This window comes from Balearica regulorum, chromosome 1 (genome assembly GCF_011004875.1).
Source record: "Balearica regulorum gibbericeps isolate bBalReg1 chromosome 1, bBalReg1.pri, whole genome shotgun sequence".
In the NCBI taxonomy this organism is placed as follows: domain Eukaryota; kingdom Metazoa; phylum Chordata; class Aves; order Gruiformes; family Gruidae; genus Balearica; species Balearica regulorum.
This window is the reverse complement of record NC_046184.1, coordinates 138,165,433-138,182,303: the sequence shown is the minus strand read 5'-3', so window position 1 is coordinate 138,182,303 and position 16,871 is coordinate 138,165,433. Positions and strand designations below refer to the sequence as shown.

At 38.2% G+C, this 16,871-nt stretch overlaps 1 protein-coding gene across 3 annotated transcripts in view; it reads left to right on the top strand.

Moving 5' to 3' along the window:
- Nucleotides 1-16,871, top strand: part of TBL1X (transducin beta like 1 X-linked) — a 204,880-nt gene that overhangs the window by 85,188 nt on the left and 102,821 nt on the right. The window lies entirely within an intron of this gene.

Below are 16,871 nucleotides of genomic sequence, written 5' to 3'. Positions count from 1 at the left end.
AGGGGAGAAGGAGTATTGAGTGTTCAAAATGATTCTGGAGATGACAGCCAAAAGTCCTGATTGCATCAGAAATGGATGAGGATTCTGGACTTCAGTGGAGAAGAAGCAAGTCTGCAGCACAGAGAATCTATTCAACAAGTGATAATTAAAATCACTATTGAATGAGATACCCTTCTGAGTGGAGAATAAGGGAGTCAAGGACAGAGCTCTGTGGAATCCCCAAATGAAGTATAAAATACAATTAACCATGAATAGGAACATTTATAACAAAGAGTAATTCCATATACTTTAAGCAGAAATTTAAGAAATGAACAGTTTCTTTTTCAGTTGAAATCATGGTTATATGCAACATTCATGTTTCAGTCAATGTTTTGCTTTGTGTTTGGTTTATTTTTACAGTAGGATCGAATTTCAAAAGTAGAAAAAACAGTATTCTAGAATACTTCAGGAAATGGTAGAAGTTGGAGTAAAAAACCCTGCCATTTTCTGACACACGTTTTACCTCTGCAGTTTATGTTGATTGCATAGGAAAAAACCTGTCATTTTACCATTTTATTGAGTTAAATGATACACTGAATTGAATTAAATCTCCATTAAACAGGAAGGAGTTTGAGCAAACCAGTATATTTACATGAGAAGTTCCATTAAACCCCATATATACTACCAGTGGGTAAAATAAACTGTATAAACATGGAAGCAGATTCATTTGGATTTTCAAGGTGATGTTGCCTAATTCTTTTTGTTTGGAAAAAAAAAATACACACAAACTTGCATACATACATGGAAAAGGAAAGTAGAAGACTGTGTTTCTACTGTCTTAGCTGTATCCCTGTTCCTTATTAACATAGGGTCTTTTGGGTGGGGTCACCTCACCTAACTTCTCGAGGGAACAGAGATGTCTGTCAAATTCGAGCCATCCCTGACCCCAGACTTCATTCCTGGTGAGAGGGAAAGTAGGCGTGCCGGCACACAGCCCCTCTCCTTGGGGCCACAGTCTCACCCATCAGGTGTGCTGTGCTCCGGAAGTGCCCATCTCCCAACTTTGAGAGGAGCCTCACTCGGACACATATTGTTTATATTGTACCTGTCAGTCAAAAAAGACATCAACCCAGGTGTTAGCTTCCGCTGCATTTCACTAACCTAAATGGTTGACTCGTATTGTTCATTAAATACTTAGTTTAAAATGCAGCTGAGCTTGCATTCATTTTATACATATTTTTAATCGGCTATGCCTGCTGGCCAAGGTTTTTATTTGTCGGAATTGATATCTGATGTTACGATCTTTCTGAAATTAAAGTTACCTGCTGTAAGGTGCTTGCTAAGAGAAGAAAACTAAACTAAGTTTTAAGGCAGAGAAAAGACGCTGAAGTAAGAACAGGGGTTCACTGTCAAAGAGATCCCAAAGCAAACAATGCTGGAAGGGTATTGAGTGAGGTCAGTACAGTCCTGGGAGGAGCTGGGTAGCTCTAGGCATGTTTATAACTAATTTTTGAAATACTACAAGTGTAGCTCACATTATAAATAACCATATGTTCATTAAGTAACTGAAGAAGGAAAATCTGCGAAAAGTTTGTCCAGACGTTTATAACTTTTTTTAAAGGGCAGTTGATTTTTTCCATATGATTTTCAGACTAAGAAACTATTTTCATCTCTTGAGAGTGCTCATTGTTGTTGAGAGCTGCAGTAAAAGAAAAGAGCAAAGTTATCATCCAACCTTAAATGCAAAACATGAAAACATTTGGGATTTATGCTGACTGTTGGTTGCTTGATATAGCTTTTACTTTTTAGCAGAGCTCTATAGCAAAGCTTCACTGAAAACTTAATTTAGCTTTTTTTCCCAAAGTCCAAAGTGATGGTTGAATGCCTGAACAGAGAGAGAAGAATATGCGTTCTGCCTGCCAAACTGGAGAGGAGTTGTTCAACACACATTATGCAATTCATCCTCGTCATAAAGAACATAACTGTCTCTCTATTTCAAATTTCGTATTCAGCTGTAATATAGATGTATACAAAAAAGGATGAGTTTATATGAGGAGTATACAATGAAAGTGAATTCATAAAGTAAGAGCAAGAGTAGTTCACAGTGGAAAAAACTGGAATAGATACAGATTACTCTGCAGACACTATTGTAAATGTCAAGAAGAGTTTGACAGCTGGTAGGTTGGAGACATAATTAAAAAAAATTCCATACATGTACAGACTGCCTTTTAGCATGAAGAATTGGCACACAGTGAAATAAGAAGGTGAGTGGCATATGGGGGATTAAGGCAGCTGAATTCTAGTGGAAACTGGAGGCAAACAAATAGGCCTTCGAGACAAAGACAACTATAGCTGTAGCGCTGGTGGCGTGTATTTGTTGATTCACAGCATAGCAATTGACACTAATTAAAGGAAGGTTCGTCTCATGCAGTCTCCCATCCCAGCCAGAGCCTCTGTAAGAAACAAAAGAGGAAGGTATCAGAGGAAACCTGTCTGGAGGAGGGGCGAATATGCCCATTTAACAGCCTGGTCTGTGTGGCAGTCCGTTTTGATGGAAGGGAGAAACAAGGTCTTTGTACGCTGAGCTAAATTGTTAGACATCATGGTCAGCTGGGTTAAATAAAGGCACTTTAAGCAAGAATTAGCATTTCTGTCAAACATAGTTTTAAAAAATTGCTTTCCATTTAGACATCTCCTAAAGTAGTCATTAAAAAATCAAGTTTTGAAGGTGGAATACTTGTGCTCTAAATATTATTTCTATATATATTTATTTTTGGCTTCAGTTTAGGTTACAAATACAATGACACTTGACTGTGACCCTACAGAAGGAGAGATTAGTTTGGTAATGTAAACTATTTTGGGAACTGAGCTGTGAATTTATTTCTTTGGTTTTAGTCTCTTGCTTGGATTTCTCTGGATGCTTTCATTATAATTGTACTTACCACTTCCATTTTTTAAGATGTGCCTTTTAGTCAACGTTCTGCAAGTCTAGGAGTATCGCCTGACACACTGCATCCACTCCAGACGATTGCTGCATCATGAGGAGATTCTGCTGAATCACAAGTCAATATAAATCTCCTTAAAATGAAATATTTGAATTTTTACTAGAAGTGGAACAGATTTTCTTTGCAATTTAATATGAAATACAGAATCATGACCTGTAAGTCCTATTCAGTCCTATGCAATTTTATGATTTTCATTGATCTAATGAAAATAATATTCAGACAGTATTTGCTGCTGGAGTTTTAGAGAAAGTCATCAACTCAACTGTGAGAAGACTCTAACTATGCACCTGGATCTGGACAGGGTAGTAAACCCACATTTGGCAACCGTAGGCTTTGCAGCATGTGAAGGGCTTTTCTTCATTTCTGATTATCAATTTAGCAAATAGCTTAAAGATGGAGACTGCTTGGGAGATTATTGGGCAGGAAAGCCTCTACTTTCTCCTAATTAGTGATTTCATTACAAAACTGAGAGAGACTGAGATCGGTTGGTTTTAAAATCTTGGAGGACATAAGGACCAGAAATGTTCAGTTAATCTTGATAGCTACTGATAATTCCTCTTGTATGTATTGAATTGGTTCAAAATGCAGAACTTTTCATTAAATGTCATGCACATGTTACATGAACTTTTATTAACTGGTAAAACATTGCTTCAAAAGATCTTACTGTTTAAAAGATGGAATATTCTTTTTACATTTTCATTGAAGTTCAATTTCCATTAAAAAAAAAAATGACCCTGTATATAAATAAGAAAGGGTCATTCATTACTTTCTCACCTAAATAGCGCACAGAACTAATAAATGTGGCTTTGTACACATTATTTGTAGGCATATATGCAACACAGCTTCATGGAAAGCAAACGGCAGTATTAAGTTGGCGTAAAGATTGCATTTCAATATATGGTAATGAGCGTGTGATGAGAAATTCTGAAAAAAAAACCCAACCTGAAATATCAGGGTGTAAATGGTTGTGCAGCACCAGAGTCTGTTTGGCCTAGACCCACAAAACATGTAGGGTGTTGGCTGGAGTGAAGCGGGCAAGCTCTGGGAGGGGGAGATGAGAGCAGCAAGGCACCCTTTGCAGCCCTGCGGGAGGAGGTTGGGCTGGGCACACAGCCGATGCTCGCTCCGGGCACGTACCGAAGCCCATGGCTGTTCTGGCCGTGGCCGCCCCTTCTGCCTTGCCTCTTTTCATGCCCGGAGGTGCCCTATCCCTCCTGCTGGTGCCTTCCCTGGCCGGTTCAGCAGCGTAGCTCTGGCACACCACCATCGCTTCTCCGCCTTGGGAGCCAGAAGTTGGCCGCTTCCTTGAGGCTAAGCAGTTCCAGGGTAGGGACCAAGGAAACTAAAAAAACGCAGGTTTGTTTGAAGTTGTTTTGCTGTTCCTTGTGTGATTTGTGGGTGTGGAGTGCGTGCTGTATGGAATATGTTTTCTGGATCGTTTTGAGGGAGATGCTAGCTGGAGCACACTTCCTACAGCTTGAAGTGAATCTTGGTGAGACAAAAAAGTTGAAATAAGTTATAAATTAGATATAGAACATGTAGGCACAGTTCACGTTACCAGTAGAATTTGGGGGAAAATACTGTTCTAGCTTCTTGCAAAATTGAATTTCAGCTAAATGCTTTGGAAAGTATAATACCAAGAATAATCAGTTACTTAGTAAATGTTTTCCATTTGAAATGCTGTCCATTCCTCGTTCCTCAGAGTTGTTCATTTTACACTGTGCATGGGTTAAAGTTGAATTAGCGTGTTTTATAAATACTAGGTCTTTAAACGTGAAATATAAGAGGCCACCCAGAATAGAGGACTGTAGAGAGTCTTTCACCGCTACGTCAGTGGCTTGATGGTGTAATCATCACTGTTAATTTATTTATTTAACCACCTGAAATTGCTGCTGTTCAGCTTGTGAGTTCATTTCTTGGCCATGTGGGAAATTTTAAGTGTTTCTAAATTCAATACTGGAGTATTTAATCAGAAAGAAAGAGTTGTTGAAGAGACTTGGGAACTGCGTCTCCTTTTCTCTGGGTGTATCTGAGCATTAGCATGGTGGCAGGGCTGAGTGGGGAAAATTTACACCCCTTCATGTGAATCTTTCATTTGTTGGGAGTCTCAGCCTAGGATTGCTCTTAATACCCTTATTGATTTCATTGCAGGACAAGAAAAGACTGAAAAAATACATAACTTCTGGCCAGTTTAGAGATTCTAGAAAAATTCCTAAAATTATTGGAAACATCAGTCTTCCTAAATGTTTTGCACTGAGAAGAATTAAGATAGTATTTATTTAAGGTCTTCTTTTGTTTATCTTTCCCTTTTGCAATCACGTGGTAAAAGTTTCAGAAATGGTTTAATGCAGTCAAGTTTTCACTGTAAACTGAATACTTTAAATATGGTGGCACTGAGAGTTTTCTTTGATCCCCAAAACACGTGAAGGCAGAGAATTTAAGAAAGAACGGAAGGAGAAGTGACTGTTGGTTGCCATTATGATGTAACAAATCTCTTGAGGTTAATTTAGATTCCCCTGCATATCTACGTATGCATCGTGTGTTCACCAGTCTGTGTGCACATGTGGGAGAGCGTGTTGCAAACTACAGAAAATTAGTCTTCTGCTCTGACGAGGAGATAGATCTCTTTCCCTCCTGCCTTATCCATTCTGCCTTGCGCAACTGTTGCCTAAGCCTAATTCCCTTTTATGTGATATTGATTAACAGCCATGCTGAGTCTAGGACTGTCAGAAGGACTAAAGGGTATTTAATTATTCAGCTAGAATAAAGTGGAAGGCAGTGCAGCAGCAGCAGCTGCTGTAACAGAAGACATTGGCACTTCATCTCTAAAATAGAATAATTCTGTCCCTCTAGTTTGAAGGAAATTCATAGAAGTCTGAGGACTGACTGTTTGGAGAGTGTAAGTGAGCGATGGGCTTGTCCTCAAGATCACTGCATACTTTGGGGTTGTTCTTAGGAGCAATGCCAAGTGATTATGCTCACGTGAAAAGAACACCATTTTACCAGAGACGCAATATTCCTAAAGTCAGGTTTTCAAAAAAGAAGAAATGTGCAAGCGCGTTTCTCTGATTAATTTTTTGAGGTCTGTCACCTCTACAAATTGTACTTTTGTACATGTACGTGATGATTTCACGTTTGTTGAATAAATATTTGTGAAAATCCCCAGTTCTCATGCTTAGCTTCAATATGCAAATTTATTGTAGAAGTATTCGCATGTTTGTTTGGATTTGGATTTGGGCCAGGTTCAAAAGGAGGAGTTGAATGCCGGAATCTTTTTCATACTTAGAACATGAAATATAAAAATTATGGTCAGGGTTGTGTTCAACTAATAAGAGTTGATAGCTAAACTCTCCATTAGATAATTTTATCCCATAACATGACAGTGATACCTGCCACAACTCTATAGCAGGATTTTTTCCTATGGTCATAAATTGCAAGGAGTCTGCATGAATGTGCCACTAAAACATGTCCTGGTGTGTCTCGAAGCTGGAACCACGAGGAGGTCCCAGAGCTGTAGGCTGTTGGGGGCTGGAAGAGTACCACTGTGTCCTTGCTTTGTTCATACGTTCTTCATTAGATATCTTCTTTTGCAATAGTTAGAGAAGAGGTATGGCTAAAGTGGATGTTTGACTTGATGTAGTAAGTGTGGTTTTGTGGTCTTTTAATTTTAAATTTGTATTTAAAATAATTTAAAATATTGTATATATTATGCAGAATTGTGTTTGGTGGGAAATACATTAAAAATTTTAAAATGCTTGAAAAGAATGACTTCTGTAAATTGGAACACAAATGCACTTCTTTTAGTATGAGACTGTAAGTTACATTTTGTCTGGACTAAACTGTAAGAAACATATTTATAGAATGTGATTTCTTAAATCAGAAGACAACAATAGTCTTGTTTGGGTTTTTGCTAGCATGTTTTAGTTCAGCATTAGGAGCTATGGCACCCTGTCCCAGAGCTGTACATTTGTCTTTAACATCCAAGAGCTTGGATGTGATACCATTCATTTACTAATGAATATAGAAAACATCAGTCGGCTGATGTTTAAAGGGGTTTGGTTTTATTTATTTGTGTTCATATTCAGTATTCAACTATGGATGGACTTTTTTCCCTTGTTTAGAAGAGACAGGAAAAGAGAATCCAGTAGCTAATTCTCAGGTTTTGAAATTACTATTTTTATTTTCATCTTTAAAAATAGCCCTCCTTACAAATTAAGACTCATCGGAGCAGAAGGAAGACAGCAGAACTATCAGGTGCTGCACTTCCTTGTGAAACAGTTTACAGCCCAGTCTTTCCACCTCACGAGTAGATCTTTACATCTTTTAAATTCTCAGTCGTGTTAATTTTTTGGAGTTTCTAGGAACATGGATGGAAGGCAGCTCTCTGCACCATGGTTAAATCGGGTGAGACCGTGTAGTCACAAAGTGGAGCAGAAAGAGAGTGAGTTTAGGCGAGAAATCAATTGTTGGGATGCCGTGTACAAATTAAAGCCAGCTTGTCGCACTACTTACTTAAGAGGTGAACTTTACTGTCACTGCCGAATAGATCAAGAACCTAAATAATGTCGTCATTTTACTCATTAATGCTGGAGCAACAAAGTCAACAATGTTCCAGGAGCACAACCACATGTCTGTGCATGGTCTCTTCAGCATGAGATGAGGTAGTGCTGTTGTTAGAAAAAATAAATTATTTAAAATTAATTCTTTGTTGCTTCCACAACTAGACCTTAATTAATTGGTATGTGAGCAGGATAGCACAGGCCAGTTGCTAAATCTCTCTTGAGTGGCTGATACCTGTTCTGTCCTATGCTGCCCACTCCTTTAGTATTTATACAGGTCAGCATGGATGTTTTTTAAACTGATACTGGACCTATAGTCCCCGGGGGGGGAGTTCTGTCATTTCACAAGCAATGTCTGGTCATAGCACAACGTATAGAAACCTCCACATTTAATTTGTATTGGATAGCATTTTCAGAACAATGGTTAAAAAAAGTTTCTCAACGATATAATTTATTTAATAACAGACACTAAATGCACAGAAGCACTTGGTTCTATGTATAAATTCTGTATCGTGATAGAAATAAGTCTCCCAATGCTGTGCATTTCAGTTCAATGATTATTGCATTTATTGAATGGTTAAAGTTACTCAGCCTTTGGCCTTGAGCCGCTGTAGCATGCCTCAGGTGGTAAGTAAATTGCCTACAAATGCGCTGCTTGTCATGTCTTACTGCTTAATTTATTCTTCGGAATAAGTTTAGTCTCGTAATAGGCAGGCACATCACGGAGCAGAAGAGCATTAGACAGGGACGAAATATTAGCCTTGTAAAGCCCTTCCCAACCTTGAGTCACTTATCTTTCATAGAAAGCAATAAATATCAAAATTAATGGCATGCTTCTGCTTTAAAGAATTTTGCAGTATGTTTGCATCTGTCAGCAGACTCCTAATGAAGTGCCCCTTCACTAGCCCTGTGGGGGGTCTGCATTGCAACTCGATGATAATATTTGAGCCCCCTTTTCACAGGGAGGAAGAAGTGAAGTGCCTTGGTGGAGGGACGCCTGTACCCGAAAAATCACCAGTGAATTAGAACATATTCATCACCTTTACTGGTAATGACAGGCTAGAGTGCATTTTTAGAGTCACGGAGTCAATACAATGCAATTTTTATGATGGTTTATTTTTAACATGATATTTCTGAAAAGTCACACCAGTGTCTCTTTTGGAACAAAGGTACTTTTTCCATCTGAAAATAACTTCGAATGGCTCAGCAGCTCATGAAGAAATAAAGGAGAAACAACAAGATCATTTAACTTCTGCATAATGAACTTTGTGCTTCCAGAGTACACATTGCAATGCACGCAACAGAGAAATTGCTCAGATATCAGCCATGGTTTCTGTTGCTAGTATTACTTAATGATAGATACCTTGAGACATTGCTGCTCTTACGTTGGTTGTTTTATGTTACAGTATATCTTACTGTTCTTTGGGGCATGACTTTGGGTTTTAGAATGAACTGTCATTTCAGATGGCACAAAATTATTTATCGGTTGGCTCTTTAATGAGATTGTATGCTCTAATATCTTGCAACATTCAATAAAACCAAATGTATTTGTAGGTCTGTATGGCTGATGGATTCAATCTTATTAAACAGTTGGCTTGATTTCTTTAATAATTTTTCAATACTTTATGATCAGAACGGCAAAGTGTATTCAGTAGCTGTTGGTGCCCAAGCCTGGACAACTGGAACGTGCAGTCTAAAGAATTAAGACAGTGTGACGACCCTTGAAACCTAGTAGAAAATCTTTGTATTTAGTGATGCACTGGAACACATCAGATTTCCAAATTCAGCATGCTTTTTGGTAGTCCTCATTTAATGGCATCAAACCTTGGATGAGTTTTTATCTTGTAAAATGTGAGTCGACAGGGCCTGAACGCTGAAAATGAGCTTATGGACTAATCTCCAACCTTAAGATGTGGTGAATATAATGTTGTGAGTTGTGCACAACTCACAAGTCCTCCCTGTCTGCCTTTTGCACAAACAGCATATTCAGGTTAGCCTGTTTGAGAATAGATGAAAAGTATTTGTCAGTTGCAGTCCTTTTTGTTTGGGATTTGCAGTGTGTTTAAGGAGATCCATTTGGTGTGTGTGACTTTCATATGGAGCATTTTCCATATTGCAGCCATTAGCAACCACAGATAAATTTAATCATACCACTCAAAAAATACGGAAAGCTTTACAGAATACTAATAAAGTGAATCATGAATTTCTAGCTCTCAGAGAAGGCTCTAAAAAAGAAGTTGATTAATCACTGTGTTATAACCACATAATACCTTGAAATAGACTTTTACTTGGGTGAAAGCATAAGATAGTGGTTTAGTATCAATACTGGAAGGCAGTAGTCTCCATAAAGCAGTTCTGGCTCCATAATGGGTTTGCAGTATGTTAATCACGTTAGGATCACTTACGATTTCTCATATGTTCATCTTCTGCTTAACTTGGTGCACGTGCGTGTGTGTACACACTCACTGGGTGAAACCCTAACCTGAATTTGACAGAGTTTTTGTTAGTTCCCTCATCTGTGGCAAGAAAATGAAACCTACTTTAGCTGTTTAGTAAGGAAACGTGATGTTGAGATGTTTCTCCAGACCTTCCCACAGTTTTCTTTCTACCTAGGGGGAGAAAGTAGTGTTCCCACACTTCGATACAAAAGGGTTGTGTAGAGTTTTAGTGTATTTAGTGTATTTAAGTGCTAAGAACCATGGCATATGCCTCCAGAAATCTTGGTGCTGCAGCCAATGGGCCCAGAAACACAAGCAAGGTTTTGCAGTACAGCTTCTAACATGAAAGCTACTCCCATCACTCAAAAAATCCTGAGCCATCTTGCTGTGGAAAACTGGTAATTTATTCATTTCTACATGGTTTCTTCCTTTTTTTCTTACACTTTCTCTGCAAAAAAATATGATGTAGGGGAAACGGTAGCAAAGCAATTGGTAATTCTTGATGAAAAATGACATAGAAGCAGCAGTATGCACAAGCAGCATGCTTACTAGAACTACAGCAGAAAAAAAAAATTGCCTATGAGCATAATATTTGGGGCTCCAAAGCAGGTTAACATAATAAGTGGCAATAAACGTATTTAAAGAAGTAAAGGATAAATGTAAAATAAATGTTGTGGCGTCTTGGTCAAAATTAGATTTTGCAGACTATAGTGAGGTAGAATTGTGAAGTCTGAGAGATTGGTTCCATTTGCTATTAATGCTCAGCTCTTGTGCGCTGGATTTTCTGCCCTGAAAGAAAAATACGAGTTCTCTAGAATAATCCAGCTTTTCATTTTATTTTGCAGCCTTGTCTAAGCAGATGAATCTGATAATTCCTTAAATGGGAGATTTGCCAGCTGAGAGAAACCTAGAGGGCAACAAATGGGCAGTGATGACAGAATGTCTTGAATGCTGAGAATGTTGTTTTGATTCCAGACTGTTTAAAAATATATTTGTCTAGTGGAAGGTAAAATGTTACACAGACAGATAACACAGGAGATTTCCTAGGCATTACACCCACACCCCTATACACACACACAGACACAGTATTTATATTTTTTTTCTGTAGGCTTAACCCAGATAAATTAAATTGCAAAAGCTCTCACTTAAAAAAAAATACTAAAATAAAATAATGGCAGGCCACAAAGCAGTGAAATCAAAGCAACTCTGCCTTAAGGCTGCAGAGATTTCCTTATCTTACCCTGCTGTTTCTAGGTATTGCAAAACATACGGCTCACCTTTAGGGGCAGTCCCCAAACAGTGGGAGATGTTGCATCCCGTCTGTGCTGCAGCAACTGGAGGTGCAATAACAAGGTGAATTGAGGACGCCAAGATGACTGTGTTTAAGCTCATTGCTGGTTTACTGGGGTGGTGATTGGGGAGGTGGGGGGGGGGAGGTGTTTGTTTTGGGTGGGTTTTTTTAGCCACCATATCGATGTGCCTTGACTTTTAGAAAGGTCTGGACACGGGCACTGCTGGAGAGGTAATTGTTTTGAGGAAATTTGGCAGCCTGAATCAGGAATAAGAATTTTAGGATTTTAGATATTGGGAAGAGAAAAGAAAATAAAGGGGCAAAACCTAAGAACGAGGCCAGTTCTCAGTGTCTCCTACATGTTATTCTGGCAGCAGCTGCATTGGCTGCACAGGCTCCTGTCCTCCACTGTTCACAACTGTTCAGTGTTGCTCCCACGAGATTTAATTGATCATGTAGTCACTCCCTAACCTGATTTGTTCACTGTAATCTAAGTTAGTTTAAACACTTTTTAACACCAACTCTCTGAACTCTTTTAATCAGAATCATTTTGACATAAGCAGTTATTCTAGAGATACTGAGGGGCAGCAACGTTGGGCAGGAATGTAAGGGAAGAGTGATTACGAGAAGCAAGGGAATAAGGCTACACCAGTGAAGCTTCATTCGGCACAAGAAGCATGACTGCAGCCTGAAATTGCAAACTATAGTGGATAGCGTAGGGAATATGGCTAGACTTTCTGCTACCCTGATGAAATTTAACTTTTTAATACCTGTCCTCCAAAATATCTAAGCAAAGCTTCTAAGCCTCTTATCCTATGCCTCAGAATTTTCCTAAATAATTTCAAAGGCTAGGGTAAAAAATGACTGTAACAGCTTCCATCTCACTAAAACATTTAGATGTAAAGTAAACAAAATCTCTAAACAGAGATGCAAGAAGACTCTCAATGATCCTTTGTTTTGTTGGTGCTATCATTCCTGTAATTCTTCTTTGACTTCAGTGAATCTTTTGCTATTAGATGCTTCTTTTCCTGCTAATGTAATACAAGAAAACCACTCATTATAATGAAGACTGAATATTCATACAACCCAGCTTTAGGCATCAGCACCCATATACATACACTTAAATTGGAATCAAAAGTTAAGTGGTATGAACAACCCTGACATGTTCCATCATGAAACAAAAACGTTCTGTTTCATTTAATACAGCACAATAAAAGCAGATATCTTTCTGTGCAAATACTTGCTCTCACTTTTCACAGTTTTCTCAATTTGCAGAAGGAGAGTTTAGTTTTCAAGATGAAAGACCTGACATGGTTTCCAGAACTGCAAGCTGCTTCCCTTTTGTTTTGAAGTCAATGGTAATTGGACTTCTTAGACCCTGGGAAAAATCAACTTTTAGTGCTGACTAAAAGTAACATCACATGCTGGCTGCATAAAATTCAGTACTATAAAATGTACATGAAGGTGCAGTGTTATATTAGGAGACACACACAAATATAAGCAGTCTGCATTGTAATTCAGATTATTGTCCTGATCTGTATGACTTTCAGATGGTCTTGATTTCTCACTTTAGCATTTGAAAAAATAGATCTACTATTTATTGAACAGAGCTAGAAGAATTTATTAAATACAGTTGGTGTGCAGGCAGGCATTAAACACTGAGACACTTTGCGGTGCTGGAAGTAATAAGAAGCATTTTCCTCTTTCCATTCTTAAGCTCTTTGGTCCTTGCAGACTTTGAAGAAATTATGTTTGGAGCAACAGAATCAGGACCTTTGGGCTTTCATGCTGGAATAGCAAGGTCAAGGAAGCTTCAGGAAAAACAAAAAAAACTTAACTTTGTAGTTTTCTGCATTTCAAAGTCCTTCTCCCTCCTCCACAAGTTTTAACCAATTAGCTGAATTTTCAAGCTTTGGTGTGGTTTTGCGTTTGTTTGGTGGTTGTTTTTTTTCTTAATCGAGTGTCAGAATTTCACTTTAAAATTTTTTGTAATGACTGTGGAACGTACTTCGCAGACTTTACTGTGTTTGAACATACCATGAGATAGGGAATATAAACTATGTATTGGCTAAATCATTTAGATAACCATTTACTAATACTAAGATCTTGACAACTCTTTCTGTGTGTATCTTCAATAAAGTAGACACTAGAGAGTCATTAAAAATCTGTGAGTTTTATTAGCTAAAATACCTCTTAAAGTACATGGCAAAAATGAAATTAAATAAAACAAAGATGGTTAGATCATAGTGTTTATGGTATCAGAATTGTGTTAAAGCACAGAACATTACATATATTGAGAGATAATACTTTGGGAATCTCATTATACAATCAAACTTTTCTCATATATGCTAGTCAAAAGAGGTGAATTTGGTCTTAGCGTAGAGATATTCATTTAACTCCTATAAGGCATATGATGATGAGAGAGCATCAACTGGACCAAAATTTGGAGAAGTTGCTTCCTGTAACATGCAATGATAATTTTGAAGGGGTGGTTGGGTTTTTTTTGTGGAATTTTAATTGGAGGGAGGATTGCAATTCACATAGTTAAACTGTAATTTAATTTAATATAAATACTTTTTACTCCTATAGCTCTACAAATGATTTAGGTAAAAGGAAAAGGTAATGTTGGAAGGTAATCTGCAGTATAACAAAAACATTCTGTGTCTTTAGTCATCAGTCTTCAGCTTTGTTACAGTTGCTTAACCAGCATAAACTTTGTGTGATCGGAAAGAACATCTCATGTTTGATATCTTTAAGACCTTGGATCTGTCTGAATTCAATATGCAAGTTTGTGCCCATACGTTTCTTATTAAGCTCCTTATTTTCTATGTAAATAGCACAATATGCAAGCATATGTAATTTTAATATGGAGAGGTTATTGTTGTAGGATCATAAGATAATTCAGGTTGGGGGGGACCTCAGGAGGTCTTTAGTCCAACACCTGACTCAAAGCAGGGCCAGCTCCAGGTTAGACCCGGCTGTTCTGGGTTTGGTCCACTCAGGAGCCCAAAGATGGAGACTCCACAGAAGTCGTCTTGCAAGAAAACTCCGTATATTTATATGAATGCTGAAGGATAGTAGTTACTGAATATAAAAGTCTAATTTTCAAGTAGGTATTACATATATGTGTTCTGTTTGCAGATCAATGTATTAGGTCACTTCTGCCATGCTTTTGAGAACAGCCATTTATTTGCACTCACAATATCCTCTGCGTGTTTGCAGTGTCTAACTGCTTAGCATGCCACGTCCTTCCGAGTGTACGCTGCCTACCATACGAAGTACAGCAGTTAGTGGAGTATGACTCCAGCTGTAGGTTTTGTTCTTAGATGATTCCTCTCTTTTCCTCAAACTCTTTTTTCTGTTTCTGTTAACAAACTCCAAGAAATTAGTGCACCTATTTAACTATAAAGCTGCTGCTGTGTATTTGCCCCTGGCTTAAAGTAAAGGGAACAATCTGTTTATGTAATAATTTTGGAAGTGCTTTAAAGAGATATTATTTATGTCAAGAATTAAAGAATTGTCTCAAATGAGAAATAATACCCAGGAAATTCAACTTCACTGACAATATAGCAAACCCTTCCGTGAAGCATAGGAATGAAAGTAATGTTACATTCTCTGCCTGGCAAAGAGAGTTTCTTACTTACAAAATTCATGACCACGATCTGTTTCATTAAAAATGGCTAAAATCAGGAGAAGATTTTTCAACATTTTTTACTTCAAGATGTTCTTTTGATGAGATCTGATGTTTGTTCTGCTCAATACTGCTGCCTTTCAAAGGAGTCTGTGGAAACAGGAGTGTAAAATGCTGCGTTTCCTGTGAAAGTGAATGACTGACAAGTGTTGAGGTTCACATGGTTCAGGGCAGCCCTTGCTCAGGATACTGTCTGCTCTTTTGTAGAAGAAGAAAATACACAAAACAGAGGAGAAGAAGCTGGGAAGGAAGAGGCTGGCTTAGAATGACAGGGAGGTCGGCTGGCGGGTGTGCAAGTGTCAGTGTCTCTGGGATGAGTTTTCCAGTTTCAGGCCGGAGGGAAGGAGTGGGTGGAGAGTGCATGTGAAACTGAGATGTCTGCTCCTGGGTTCACGTGAAGACCTCTCCAAAGGCTCAGTATTTTATAACCTGCTAGGTACTTTACCAGGCAGTGTGAACACCTGTGATTGCATTTTCAAAAAATCAAGTCTGGTAATGTCCGAGTAGCTGCCGTTCCTTGGCCCTGTTCTAAGATGGATGAGGTTGGCCTGTGATCCAGGGAAGTCCTGGCTGTACGTCATCTTGCTGCTGCTTGATTCACAAGCTAAATCAGTTTGTTTCTGATCCCTGAATAACTATATTTCAATTATCTCTTTCATTGTTAAATGTTTAAGTATAGCTTTTGTAGTCACTCTTTGGAATTGAATTCCTACTGATGGCCATCTTTCCAGGTAAAAGGATGAGCCTATGGGTTAACGTCAACTTGCAGTTGAGAGAATTTTTAAGAGACTTCATCAATGTTGGCCGTCAGCTTTACAACAAGCATATTGGTTTGGCTCATGTAGAAGTAGTACAAGGAGTCATTTCTTCTTGGTTTGTTGTTTTGCAACATCAAGATTTTCTGTGTCCCTGGTGACAACATCCAGGGGAAATAACCAGATAAACAACGCTACCGCTCCATCCTGGTGTCCTGGTGATTCCAAGCCAGAATGTGGGTTACTGACTGCAGTATAATGGGTCTAGAAGGCGGCCACTTTTAAAACCCCCTCTTTTTCTAGGTCTTCTTACTGGCCATTACCATCTTTGTCCCTTTTTTATCTCCTGTCCCACAACTTGTTAGAAAGGAAACATGAGATTATAACATCCTAGAGTAATATTTTTACATCATTTAAAAGAATTGGATGAGAATTCAGTATTTTTACAATAACTTCATTTCAACAGCGTGGCACATTTGGGAAGACCTTGCCTACAGTCCTGAAAATTTCAGCCCCTGCAGAGGTCCACTTATTGGAACCTGTCTGGAAATAAAAGCCACAGGGATACAATGATAAAATAGTTTATTACAACATTATAAAACTCTACCCAAGAAATTAAATATTTTTTTTGTACTTTTATGAGACTTCTCTAGCACCTTGCAAAGTGCATAGTTCTGTGGCAGCATGATGTTCGGTTCATGTCTATTTGCATATAATGCAAACAGCTTTAAAATTTCTTTTGTCACCTATCATTCAGAAGGATGTACAAGAAATAAATAGTATGGAGAAATTATGGCTTGACAGCTATAGTCAAGCCGTCTTCAGGAAGGACACACTGAACACTATCCTATTATCCAAACTTGTGAAAACTTTTGAATGGCTGGAAAAATTCCAAAAGTCCTTCTAGTGTTTGTGTGTTTCCCTATTATTTTTGGCATTACAGTTCCATATACAGTTCCATAATGCATATGTTTCATTTCCATTTTCTGCCTGATAGCTCCAGCATTTTATACTTAGTGGGCTAATCAAACAAATAACATTGTTCAGTATTGGGAAGAGATGGATGTGTTATGCGTCTGGTTCTTTCCTCACATGAAATAATGCAGGTTTTTTCTTTGCAAAAATGTACCAGATAAGGAATGAACCAAAATGT